This window comes from Moschus berezovskii, chromosome 21 (assembly GCF_049115385.1).
Source record: "Moschus berezovskii isolate FMDL1 chromosome 21, NW_MosBer_1.0, whole genome shotgun sequence".
In the NCBI taxonomy this organism is placed as follows: Eukaryota; Metazoa; Chordata; class Mammalia; order Artiodactyla; family Moschidae; genus Moschus; species Moschus berezovskii.
This window is the reverse complement of record NC_142480.1, coordinates 10,257,046-10,271,529: the sequence shown is the minus strand read 5'-3', so window position 1 is coordinate 10,271,529 and position 14,484 is coordinate 10,257,046. Positions and strand designations below refer to the sequence as shown.

Here is a 14,484-nt window from a genome sequence, read left to right as displayed (position 1 = left end):
TGAAAGTGTTAGTCACTCAGTCATGTCTGACTCTCTGTGATCCCAGGCACTATAGCCCTCAGGCCCCTCTGTCCATGGAATTCTCTAGCCATTCCCTTCTCCAGGGGATCTTCCTGACACAGGGATCAAATCCGGATCTCTGGCACTGCAGGCAGATTCTTTAGCATCTGAACCACCAGGGAAGGTGGCTAGAAGACACGGTAAAACTGAGGGGTTGTTGTTCACTGCTGCTTGGATGCTTAAACCCAACAAATAATACCTCCTTAACTCGAGTGACAAAGTTAATATCACCAATATTGGGACAAACTGACAATATGTTCCTCCTAATGTGATGAACTGAGAAAAGAAATAGCATTTGTCAGAAGTGCAAAACCTGAACCTAATCCTGAGGAAACATGAAAGCCAAATCTGAGGCTCATTTTACAGAACAGCTGGCTGTGCTCTTCAAAAATATCACCATCACAAAAAAAGCTGAGAAACTATCCCAGATTAAAAGAGACGGGACAACTGAACACAATGTACGTTCCTGTACCAAGTCTTGTATCAGGGAAAGAAAACAGATACAGTGGACGTCTGGGAGATGAAGGAGGATCAGAAGATGCCACCCCTAAATGTGCCGATCTGGCACTTAGGCAGCAGAGAGACAGGGGACACAGGTGGAACTCTGTCCCCTCCACCCGCCTATGATGATAACTACTAGCAAACGTAGGCAACAATAGGGGATTCTGTATACCACTCCTGCAACTCACAAATTTGAAAACTATTTTAAAACATCAAAGTTAAAAACAAAACTCTGCCCAGTACTGACCTGTATGTTTGGCTACTAGCAGAACACAGAAAAGCAGAACACGTCCGATTTTATTTCAGAACAGCATAAAAAGGAGTATTCAGTCTTCCCCACTTAAAAACACAAAACTCTCACTGTATCTCCTGACCCTTAAATTATTTGTTCACTCATTCAACAAATATTTATTAAGCCAGACATCCCTAATGCAGACTCGTCTTCTGTAGGATGTGAGAACCTGAGTTCAGTTTTGAAGCACATGTGGGAAGGGCACGACTCGGGGAGAAGCCCACACAGGACATCGTGGGGACCAGGGGACAGCATGCACAGAAGCATCTGCATGAAAACAGGCAAGCTGATGGGCAGGAACGACAAGCCGCGTGGTACAATGTGCGGCCCGCAGGGGAACGGCAAGACCGTGACATGGGTAAGATGAGCAGGAGCCAACCGTGAAGGGCCTAATACGCAGCTCGACAGGGCCAGAATCTCATCCCGAGAGCCTTTGTACTCTCAGTACACACCAAGGGTTGTCACCGACTTAATCCCGGCCTGAGCCTCTATCAAGGCCCACTGACAATAATGTCTAAACACAAGGCAAGAGACTCCTCAGCTTGCCTCTCTCCTTCAGAGGGGACACTCCTCCTGGCTGCAATCACTGCCTTCACACATACTGGTTTGCCTGGAACCGCCCCTGCTGGAGCACTGCAATTCCTTATCCCAGGAACCACCCACCCACTCACTCTAACCACGGAAGAACCACGGCGTCGGTCACCCCATCTCCTGAGCCAATTCACTATCCCTGCCTGCCTGTAGCACATTTCCACTTGGAGATCTGCACTTGGGTCTCAAGGGAGCCTTTCCAAAAATTCCTTAACTACAATTGATCTAAAAAGAAAGCTGAAGATCTGCTACCGCCAAATACAATTTTTAAAAAAAACGAAAGACCACCACCACACACACATGATTTCCCTTACAGGAATTCCAGAGATGTTTCAAGAAAGAAAAGCAGCATCAGAATAAATGCAGTATCCTAAGGGCCTTCCCTGGTGGCTCAGTGGTAAAGAGTCCGCCTGCCAATGAAGGAGACGCAAGAGATCTGTGTTCAATCCCTAGGCAGGGATGATCCCCTGGAGAAGAGAATGGCAACCCACTCCAGTATTCTTGCCTGGGAAATATTAATACCATGGACAGAGAGGCCTGGCAGGCTACAGTCCATGAGGTCAGAGTCGGACACGACTGAGCGCGCACACACACACAAGGTAATACTTTTATTTCACCCAATTATGTTACAATTAAACCCAATATACATCATATTACAAGAAAAATCCAGATAAGAGAGGAAAAGGAGTAGGCTCCAAAGACAGGATGGTGAATGAACCCATCTGTTAGCTCTAAGACTGCAGGTAAATAACTCCTCTCTCAGTCTCATTTCTATAACAGGACCGACACAGATGGCAACCCCTTGGCTCACTCCTTCTCCCCTGCATAATTCACAACACACACATTTAATTATTAGCTAAGTCAACGATGCCAATTATATTTTTTAAAAAACAGGTAAGATGTTTGGTGTGGAAAAACAAACTGCACGCACTGGGGAGAGGCGGTGAGAGGTTGCAGGGGCCACACTCAGAAGATTCTCCGAGCCCTTGAACCCTCCTTGGAGGTCAATTAAGAGCAAGCTACGGGGTTTACAAATCTTGGGACTACAGAGAATGGGAAGAAGAGCAAGAACCGAAACTACAACTGCTGTCATCTTTCAGAATTTTCGCTCTCCTCTTTAAAAAAAAAAAAGGCAGGTACCCACCCTGAACCAAAGGACAAAACTGGCAGCTGCCGTATCCACAAGCTCCTGTTTATAATCCTATACTGTTTGAACATGAGCAAAGCTGTGAGGACACCCAGTAAGGACCTGCTTACACGTGACTGCAAAGATAAAAGTCGGGCATCTTCAAGGGACCCCCTCAGTAAACTGTCTGAATGGCAAGCAGATGATGTGACTGACACACAGTATCTATCATTAACAGCAGAAGACGGATCTGTCAGGTAGGGGAAATGTGATGAATCAAATCAGGACGGCTAGACAGCTCAACGGAGAAGGCAATGGCAAGCCACTCCAGTACTCTTGCCTGGAAAATCCCATGGATGGAGGAGCCTGGTAGGCTGCAGTCCGTGGGGTCGCTAAGGGTCGGACACGACTGAGCAACTTCACTTTCACTTTTCACTTTCACACATTGGAGAAGGAAATGGCAACCCACTCCAGTGTTCTTGCCTGGAGAATCCCAGGGACGGGGGAGCCTGGTGGGCTTCCGCCTATGGGGTCACAGAGTCGGATACGACTGAAGTGACTTAGCAGCAGCAGCAGACAGCTCAAAACCTTCAGTGGAGCCCCTCTGCACGTAGGATAAGATCTAAAACCCTTACTACGGTGACCTGCCCCTCCCTCTCCCTCACTGGGTCGGGCTAGCTCCCCCAGCTCCCGCTGGTCACAGGACTTCAGACCCTCCATCAAGCTCCTTCACCTTCGCACACACCATCCCCTGCTATCTGCTCCCCAGTCTTCCGTTAGGTGCCACATTTTCACAAAGTCAACAGCTTCAGTTAAAACACAGTTAAAAAACTTTTTCGGCACTCAGTATAGACAATACAGGTATGCATTTTGCTAGAGCATCTGCTGCTAAGGCAAGACAGATCTCACACATGCATGTATGCGTTTAAATGTGTGCATGCTACAGAGGCCTTAGGAAATGTAACACACATAATCCCTATATCCAGAACCAATCCGAGTTCCAGGCACAAGCACGATCTTCTTGAATAAAAGAAGAAAGGCCACCACAATGAGAAGCCCACGCAGCAATGAAGACCCAGCACAGCCATAAATTAATTAAATTTAAAAACAATAGACAAGTAAATACTGATGTATCACATGATTAAATGCTGCAACTTGATGATGCAATAGAGAATGACTCACACATTTAAACTCTTAAGTAAAAAAAAAAAAAACTGAACACAAAACCTTACCATATAATTTCCATGACAGAAAGTTAAAGATAAGGAAAAGTAATTAAGTCGGGATGATGCTTGCTCTTTTGTGGAAGAGGCTGGTGAGGGGAGAGGGAAGTGCCTGAGAGGGGCGTTTAGAAAACCTTTTAAAACACAGGTCACACGTGTGCCTTCATCTGGGCACTGGTTACAGGCAAGTTCACTTTGTGTGTCCTTGTGATTTATGTGCTCTCCTCGTATCAATGGAAAGTGATTTCACTTAAAGTTAATTTTAAAGGAGAAGTAAACAATCCTCAATACAATGTGTAAAAAATTCTTCATTTACCATGGTAAGTATCATATCAAAAGCTCTCAGAGTAAAGAAGGAAAAGGAGGAAATTTTACTTTTATTAAGCATTTACGGTCTATCATTGGTCTAATCCACAAAGCAACACTAAGATAAGAATTAACTTCACTTTATAAGGATTTGAAATAACTTGCCCAAGACTATTTGACTAATAAACAGGAGAGGTGGGATTATACTTAGAATTTGGTCGACTCCAAACTTTTATTTCCACAATATACAAAGGAAGTGTCAGTTTACACTGACTTACCAATCAAAATATCTATGTGGATATGTTTCTTTTGATCTCTCCAGGGGGTTGAAAAAGAATGGACCCAATTTAAGATTAACAGATGCCCAATGAATATTTTAACTGCATCTGCACAAACAGAGATAAGGAAATATTGTTTTAATTGTAAAGCGGTAGCAACTTAAATCAGCCCTGCCCATGGATAAGTTCTCCTGGCCTTTCTAGTCTAGGAACCTAGGTACTCAACAAATACACACTAACAGACTATATCTCACCATTTTTTTTCAGTATCTTTATCACATTTAGCTGAAGACTAAGCGAAATATCAATAACCTCAGATATGCAGATGATACCACCCTTATGGCAGAAAGTGAAGAGGAACTCAAAGGCCTCTTGATGAAAGTGAAAGAGGAGAGTGAAAAGGTTGGCTTGAAGCTCAACATTCAGAAAACAAAGATCATGGCATCTGGTCCCATCACTTCATGGGAAATAGATGGAGAAACAGTGGAAACAGTGTCAGACTTTGTTTTTTTGGGCTCCAAAATCACTGCAGATGCTGATTGCAGCCATGAAATTAAAAGACGCTTGCTCCTTGGAAGGAAAGTTATGACCAACCTTGATAGTATATTAAAAAGCAGAGACATTACTTTGCCGACCAAGGTCCGTCTAGTCAAGGCAATGGTTTTTCCCGTGGTCATGTATGGATGTGAGAGTTGGACTGTGAAGAAAGCTGATCGCCGAAGAATTGATGCTTTTGAACTGTGGTGTTGGAGAAGACTCTTGAGAGTCCCTTATACTGCAAGGAGATCCAACCAAAAGGGCTTGGAAACTCCAATACTTTGGCCACCTCATGCGACGAGCTGACTCACTGGAAAAGACTCTGATGCTGGGAAAGGTTGGGGGCGGGAGGAGAAGGGGACGACAGAGAATGAGATGGCTGGATGGCATCACTGACTCTGTGGACATGAGTTTGAGTGTACTCCGGGAGTTGGTGATGGACAGGGAGGCCTGGCGTGCTGTGATTCATGGGGTCGCGGAGAGTCGGACACGACTGAGCGACTGAACTGAACTGAACTGAAGCGTGGTTTACTCCTTGATACAAATGTTACCTAATGACTTCTTTCTCCAGTGGAATAAATAAGTGCTACTTTAAGAGAAATGATTAACATAAAGGGGGTTCAGACTTAGTGAAAGAATTAGATAAATTAATATTATAGAAACTACAATGTACTATGTAACTTTTTCACCACTCAGTATAGACAACACAAGTAAGCATTTTGCCAGAGCATTTGCTGCTAAAGCAAGACAGATTTCACATATGCATATATGTGTTTAAGTGTGTGAGTGCTAAAGAGGCCTTAGGAAAATTATTTATTTCCCTACTCCTGGCCAAAATATGGACCCAACTCATATGTAAAAAGCTTCCCCGAATTCTCCTAATGTTCAGCAACAAAAAAGCTAGAGATTTATAAAGACTGATTATAAATTATAATAGCATTTGTCATCAGAACTCTGTCATATGTCAATGAAAACTATTTTTTAATAAATTATCCCCAAAAGAAAGTACCCTCTGATAATGCTTCATTTCATATATTTTATTGAAGAAGAGTTGGAAACTGAAGTCCATATATTACATAAGCAATAAAGAGTTACTCTTTTTAAGTACTAAAAGCATTTGGAAATTATAGCTTGCCTTAACTCCAGTAGAATATACACACTGCATTTAAATGTCTAATTTATTGTTCTATTATCTGTTCATATATCAACAAAATTATGCATTTTCCTCCAAACCCCAAAATTATGTTTGGTCTAACATAAATTACCTGAATTTATTATATGTGATAGGTACATATAAAGATTTTTAAATTAGGGGTATTTTTTTTCTTTTTAATGTTCAGCTATACAATATACAAGTCTGTGGACAAAGGCAGGTAATCCCAGTATTGTGTTATATACAAAATTTAATAAGCTTTTAAAAATTTAAAAAGTACAAGAGTGCCTATCAAATACTTTTCCTCATTCATAGTATCAGAGGCCTCTCAGTGGGTTACTTGCTCTTCATCATAATGATCAGATCAAAAGTTAAACAGCTCCTATCAGATTCTCATTCATTAATCATCATTTACTAAGCTGTACCTCTCATACAGTTCATGGCAAGAATGATGGCAGGAGAAGAAGGGGACGCCAGAGGGCGAGATGGTGGGACGGCATCACCAAACGCATGGACATGAGTTTGAGCAAGCTGCGGGAGATGGTGTAGGACAGGGAAGCCTGGCGGGCTACAGTCTATGGGGTCACAAAGAGTCGGGCACGACTGAGCAATTAAACAACAACAAAGCTCGACTAGACGCAGAGATAAAAGATGAAAAGCCTTAATTCTCTCTGAAAGATTCTGCCATCCTAAGGCAGTATCCGACCTGATCTACTTTCCAAGCTTTACTTCCCGAGGTTTTCCCCTTAAGTTTCCCACTCAGAACATCTCATGATTCCACCACTACTTTCTTTGGTCACTACATACAACCTCCATACTTAACAAACGCAGCCTCTCTTTTCCAGGCTTCACATTTAATCCAGGTTCAGCGTGAAAGGGAGAAGTCTCTGAATTACATGAGTGCTTCAAAGATTACCAACTACAAGACTCTGGAGGCTTATAAACGTTCTCAGTTTAAAAGTGAGAAAACCAAAACTAAGTATAGAAAGGCCAGGGTGACCTGCCCTTAAAGACACGTCTAGTCATTTAGAAGTAAAGCCAAACTAGAACACAGGTTTCCTAACCACTCATTATTTGACACTTTCATTCATTGCACTGATCATGTCTGCCTCAGTTTTCTGGAACTTTTGTTGTTGTCCCTTGGTTAACCAATTACTTCTCTTTATTTGTATAGATACACTCTAAATCGGCATCCATGTATGGGGTCCCACAGGGGTCCCTGTATCTCTTATAAATGTATATAAAATTCTGAATATGTACACGTACATTTTTTCTGGGGATAAGATTCTTATCTTTTGTCAAATCAGGAATCTCCAAAGAATAAGACCCATGGGGCTATATCAAGTACATATGACATATATAAAAAATTTATGCTGCTTCAAAATGCAGATTCAAGGAGAATGCACTTACTCATGCGTAACAGAGGAATGAGGGTTACAGAGGAAAGTTAGCAATATCTAAGCCTCTATTATGCTTGGTATCACTACCACAGGGATCCAACTAAGCGGAACCATCTGATCCACAACAAACAAGCCTCACACAGAATGAAGCAAAGTGAAACTTACTCAGTCATATCCGACTCTTTGTGACCCCATGGACTATACAGTCCATGGGATTCTCCAGGCCGGAACACTGGAGTGGGTAGCCTTTCCCTTCTCCAGGGGTTCTTCCCAACCCAAGGATTGAACCCAGGTCTCTCAAGCCCTTTTTCTTTTTCATCTGCCATTATAAAACTAAACATACATCTCAATATTCAAAATTTTGGGGAGAAATCACAACATAATCAAATCACATTAAGAAGAGATTTCTTCTAATGTGCATATTTGAAGCAATATCAGCTAAATTTTAAGAAATTGCTGGTTGTGGGCTAGAACTGGGCTAAAGGTTTAAGAACTCAGTTTTTCCTTACAACCTCAAGAAACAGGTACTACTGTGAAGACCGGATTTCAGATGAGGGAGCTGACTCAGAAAGACCACCAGACACCCTGTGCTCCTCATGGATAAACGGAAGGAAGCAGAATTTGAACCCCTCTGACACCAAAGACTTGCTCTTAAACATTCTTACAATGCTTCGATAAAATACTAATATATTTAATTTTGCAAAAGGAAAATGGCTGAAAATACAACTAATAGGAGCTACTCTTGAGTGATGGCCAAGCAGCGGGACAGGCCATGAGGAGACACCACTTAAAGCTCTGGCTCATCATGTTAAACTTACCCTCTCAAAAAAATCTCTGCTACTGCCTTTCTCTTTCCCTTCAAATAGGATTACTGACCTAACTCCTTAATCAAAGAACCTTTCTACATCATGTCAAAGATCAGCTCTTAAACTGAGATCCTTCTCTCATTATCTGAGCTCTTTAAACACTTTATTTTAAAATTCTGGTTCGCTGACATGGTCTAATCCCCAAGAGAATTTCCAAATGTGTTTTCTAAATTCCTACTTTATTGCACACATTGAGCTGTCACCTAAAAAAGAACCACCACGACAACTATTAGGGTTAGCCAGCTTCAGCAATAAGAAAGCCTACAACACCAGGAAAACTGCCAATTTAACAGCGATTTTCTTCTATGAAGTTCTTAATTCTCTCTGTCCATAATGCTTCTATGCACCTAATTATGTGTCCTCACTTGAAGAACCAGGCAGCATGATTTGTCCAAAATCAGAACAATAATGATATAAGCAATATTACTTTACACAGAACTGTTAGCTTCTAAGTCCTTTAAAAACTAATATAAAATAAAATAATTTATTCACCTTGTTTATGTCAGCACCATTCTGTTCTACCCTTACTCTCCTTACAATTCTATTTGTTTGTAAGGATAGTACATTTAACAGAGCACGACACTTCATGTCACCATGAGCTTAAAGAATCAGAATACTAAGGCCAAAATTCAAGTCTTCCATGTCCTGAATCTAGTAAATCTTACTGACATCCTCAGACAAGTTTTCTTGGGGCATCTTCTTAGTCACCTACTTAAAATGGATAGCAGCCTTGCATATTTAAAAAGAACCACCAATTCAGTGACGATTTTAGGGAAAATAGGAAACCAATTTGTACTCAAAATTTCTTTTAACAAAGACCTTCTTACATGACTGAAAGTGTCAATTTCGTCAACTGGACCTCAAAAAATAAGGCTTTTCTCTCTGTATTCATTCACAGAGTAGATACCTCCATACAAGCAATCCTACTTTTCAGACTGACACACATTCCCGAAGACAGGTAGAGAGAATCCTAAAAATCCTGACTGCCTATACAATCCGGAAAAGAGTACATTTGTGAATGAATTATTATTCAGCATCTGTCAAAAGCCTGAATGACACAACTGACATAGGAGGGATATCGTCTGAAAGAAAAATTAACTAAACTCTAGTCCAGTGTTCTTGCCTGGAGAATCCCGGGACAGCGAAGCCTGGTGGGCTGCCATCTATGGGGTCGCACAGAGTCGGACACAACTGAAGCAACTTAGCAGCAGCAGTGAATCAAATCACCAGAATGTCTATATCCATATTACTAAAGCTTTTCCATTATGCCTGAGGCCTTTATCCAGTTTCTCTAAAATGGCATGTGAGAAATATTTCTCCATCATTTGTAAAATGTAAAACATTTTGTCCACATCTTATTAATGTCATTTTATGTAAGAATTCAAATGTATGTTCATCATACAAGAGAAAAGCCTGCTTTTTCCTGCTTAACTGGTATACTTCCTTTCATTAATCAGTATCAGCTATAACTAGCTCTGCTTCCTCTTTTTCTTTAATATTTTAAAAAAGAAAACCTTTATTGACATGCAGACACTAGTCATCCTTGTCCTAAGCTTCCCTTCTAATTCTCTCCAGCTCCCTCCACACCCTACCCCTCCTTCAACCTTCACTGTTATTTTCACTGTCCTCTCAAACATCTATTATAAGACCACCTCAAATCCTTTCTCAAAGTAGACAAATAATAAAGCATATACACCCACTGGGCTTTGAAAATGAGCTGAACGCTGGAATATCCAAAATGCAGAGCACAAGGACAAGTCACTCAGCTCCAGCTTAATATTTACGCAAGTTAAGCACGGACCTGAGCGGCACCTTCCTTTGCCATCCAACAGAGCATAGCATGGCTCCATGATGGACCAACTGAATGAACGCAGTTACTTGCCAAACGCTGGTAGGAACTGAGATCATAAAAATAAGTAAATCCTGGGTTTCAAGAAAATTAAAGTCTTCCATTAATAAATAGTTCCTATTTGTAACACAGTATAACCATCTGAACAACCCTGAGAAAACTCAGCAGTAAGTTCTGAGTCAAACGTGCTGATGATCAAGAAATAACTGGACTGCTTCTGGGTAGATACTCCAAGTAAGTAGAAGCTGGGGTTCCAACAGGTATTTGTTCACCTTCATACAAATGTGTTTTGTTACTTTCGCTATTTGTTCACAGGCACATCGCTCACAAGGCCAAAAGATACAAACAACCCAAGAGTCCATGGCGGGATTAATGGATAAGCAGACACATACCTACATATCCGTGAGCAGGAGATTCATAGACAGAAAAAAAAAGGTGGTTGTCTGGGCTTGGGAGGAGGGTGGAATGGGGAGTTAGTGTTTAAAGGGGACAGTTTCAGTTGTGGAAGATGAAAAAGTTCTGGAGCTGGACGGTGGCGATGGGAGCAAAACAATGTGAATGCACTGAACACCACAGAACTGTACAATTAAAAATGGTTAAAATGGTATGCTTTGTTGTATTTTACCACAAAAAAAAAAGGAAAGAATCTTACTCAGATAATCAAAGGCCCCCTCAACATTTAAGACAAGAGTTTCATTCTTTTAACAAGTACTAATTAAGGACTTACCTGCAAGTTAAGCAGGTTTGTTCCCCTAAAATTCACTTGGAACAGCAATGCAATGGCAGGGAAAGAGCCCTCATGCAAAGATTTAGAAATCAAGCCATGACTCAGTGCTAGCTCTGTCACTTCTAGATTCACAATTCTCTGAGTCTTAGCTTCCTGGCATGCACACACAGTAAGACAATATTAAATCTGTCTCAGGGTCACAGTGAGGATTAAATAAGAACACAGATAAAAGAACCTTTAATATCTTGGCATATATTACCAGGAACTTATTAATAAATGTTTCCCTTTGCTCTTTAGCCACAAGTAATGACCACAGAATGCTAAGGTCACAAGTGAGAGAATGTCAAAGAAATATCTTCTTTCTCAAATGAAACAAGCATCTCATACATCAGACAGTGGCAGGGTATAAATCTCTCAATGTCAAAAAGTCACCCTTCCTCAAAGATAGCAACTACACTAAAAGTACAACCCACTATATACTGCCACAAAATCACTATCAAATAAGAATCATTTGAGCCACATCAAAATAAAATGTTTTCTAAAACCAAGACAATAAAATTCAGAAATGGCAAAACCACCACACTTTACAATTCATTCCCAGTACCACAGGTATAACGTAGCAGACAGAACTTAACCTTTAATGACGAGATGACAGCATAACCGTTTATTACAATAACTGTAGGAAACGAAGGTCTTTTCTCCCCAAATTAAATGTGTACATCTTTTCTTAAAACAGCATTTTGATGCCCTGAATAAATCCATGAAATGTTCACAGTGATCATATTAAAAGCAATATTTGTAGTCTAATCTATAGTATTACAAAATATGTCCCACAATGAAAATTCGAAAAATTATATGTAAGTATATACAGCATATATTGCATGTAATATGATCTGCCACAGAGAGCTACTAACAAGTTTTGCAAAATAAACTGATTATGCCCACCTAGTTTCCAAAGATATTAATACTAAAATTACTATTCACTAGCACCCTTATTCAGAATCCTGTACCATCATCCTTCCTCTAATAAATTATTAGAACCCTTGGCTAAAATGGGTATATTTATTTAGAAAGTTTAATGTTTATACCAATATAGTTTCAATGTAGTTAACCTTTACTAAGACACATTTTATATATATATATATATTTTTTTCTTTCCCCCAGAGTTAATTTCTAATCTGTGCCCTTTTCCATTCACTGAGTCTGCTGCACTTGAAAACCAAGCAACAGGAAGAGAACTGAACATCAGGATTGTGAAGATCCAGAAAAATCCAAGGGGCTTTCCTGGTGGCTCAAAGATAAAGACTTTGCCTGCAATGCAGGAGACCCGGGTTCGATCCCTGGGTTGGGAAGATATCCTAGAGGAGGGCATGGCAACCCACACCAGTGCTCTTGCCTGGAGAATCCCATGAACAGAGAGAGAAGCCTGACAGGCTACAATCCATAGGGTCACACAGAGCTGGACACGACTGAAGCCACTAAGCAGCAGAAAAATCCAGAGCACCAAAAAAGCAAAGACTTCAAATTAAAACTCTTTCACCAGTTGAATATTTGTAAACCGTGATAGTCACCTCAATACTTAAGACTGATCATCTGGGTAAGTAAGGTGTCCCTGTAAGCATGACTTTCTCCACAAAAGCATGGACTGGACACTCTACAGTAAATACTCCCCCACTCATCTGTCTTTGCAAATCTTCAGGCCATTAAAAAGACACATTAAGTGGTCTGCTAGCTCTACACTGCAGGCAAAGCCCTGGAGGAGCTCAGCTTTTCTGGAAAGTCGACCCCCCCTCCAGAAAAAAATAATCTGCAGTGCTAACTTAAAACATACACTGATTTGCCAAGGATTGAAAAACGCTTTGCGAAAGGCTCGCTTTGCAGGGGTCCAGGGGCGTGCTGGCACAAAAAAAAAAAAAAAAAATCGGAAAGGAAGGGCGAAAAGATGGCCTCGGCCACCCGCCCCCTGGGGACCAAGAGAGCTGGTCACCTGCCAATAAACACGAACAATCCTCGCCCGGGCGCGCCCCCGAAGGCTCGCGCTTTCCTGCCAGCGCAGGAGGGCCCGGCCTGCCTAACCTCCCGGCCCCCTCGAAGGTGCCCACCCAGGAGGCCAGCGCCGGCCACCGCGCAGCCTCCCGGGGATGCTCCCGAGACGCGGCGGCGGCGGCGGACCCCGCGCCCCCCTGGTGCGCGCAGCCGGACCTGTCAAAGCCCCGCTCTCCGCGGGCCGGGGCGGGCGGGCGGGCGAGCGGCGAGCACCCCCAGCGCGCTCCACTCCGGCTGCGGAGGCGCCCGCGTGCCCGCCCGCGTGCCCACCCGGCGCCCCGGCGGCCCCGCGCACAAAGTCCCGGGGAAGCGCCGAGCCAGGACGCGCGCCAGAGAGTCGGGGCTGCGCCGAGCCCGGCGGCGCCGCCCAGGACCGAGCGAGGAGGCCGCGCCATCTGCCCCGCGCCGGTCTCCCCACCGGAGTCCGGAGCCCACGCGGGCCTCGGCGAGACACTCCTCCCCCGCTCCCGGGACACAAAAGCGGCCCCGCGGCGGGGGCAGCCCGCCTCACCTGCAGCACGGGGCGCCGCGGGCCTTCGAGAACCATCGGACCCCCGCTCCGGCGCGCGCGTCACAGCCCAGGCCTCCCGGTGCCGCCCGGCGCCGCCGCCGCCGCCGCCATGTCCTCCCGCTCGCCGTCGCCTCGTCCCCGCTGTCAGGTCACTCCATCCAACCTGGGGCCTGGAGCAGCCCGCGCCGCGCCGCGCCTCCGCCGCGACCCCTCCCGCCGGCGCCTGCGGAGACTGCGCAGCGCCCGGCTCGCTCGCGGCCCGCGCACGGCCCCGCGGCAACGGCGCACGGCGGCTTGGAGAATCTCCCCGGCGCCCGCGCCCCCGCGCTCCCCCGCTCGCCCCGCGCCGGCATGAGAGCGGGCCTCTGATTGGACAGCGCGCGGCGGTGAAAGGTTAATCCCGGCCCCCCAGCCACTCAGGAGCCGGGAGACAGTGGACGCGAGCGGCAGAGGCCCCTGGCGGTGTTTGCGGCCCAGAGGAGCCGGGGCTGGACGCGGACGATCCGCGGGCCCGCGCGGGGCCCAGGCACCTTCGCCCCCTGCCCGGTGCCCGCGCGCCCGGCCTGCGGACGCTCGCTTGGCTCGGCGAGAATTCTGCTGGCGCCCGGAATTCGTCCGCCTTCGTGGTTGCCCCTTCTGGCACCGACCGCCCCCTAAACGTGGCGGTGCACCTTGGCTGTTAATTGTTCTCCCGAGAGCTCGGCGCTCTTTTTCACCGCCCCATCCCCTTTTCAAGGGACCGTCCCACTCGCCTGCATTTCCCCAGCGTTAGTGGTCCAGGGCCCTCCGCATTAGGGGAGACAACTAACCCCACCTCCTTACCCCAACCCACCCCATCCCCAACCCGGAACTAGGATGACCAGAAAATGAGACGAGGGCAGCGGCCCCACTTATGTAAATAGTTTATATGCATAGATCGGAACCTTGCACCTTATCTTGTAGCTGTGAATTAAAATGGAGGTCCAGTAAGTGACCGGCTAAAAGAAAAGCGCCTTAGTTTATTCCAAAGCATGTGCAT

General features: G+C 44.5%; 1 protein-coding gene across 5 annotated transcripts in view; it reads right to left on the bottom strand.

Annotated features, from left to right (window-relative positions):
• The window catches only part of DICER1 (dicer 1, ribonuclease III), a 75,068-nt gene extending 61,465 nt beyond the window's left edge, over nt 1–13,603 (bottom strand). For 4 of the 5 annotated variants that reach the window (XM_088829873.1, XM_088829874.1, XM_088829875.1 and 1 more), the window contains exon 1: nt 13,467–13,603. The gene's annotated coding sequence lies outside the window, so the exon portion shown is untranslated. The remainder of the gene's footprint in view (nt 1–13,466) is intronic. The other variant, XM_088829877.1, reaches the window with a different exon arrangement.
• Nucleotides 13,604–14,484: the final 881 nt, after the last annotated feature.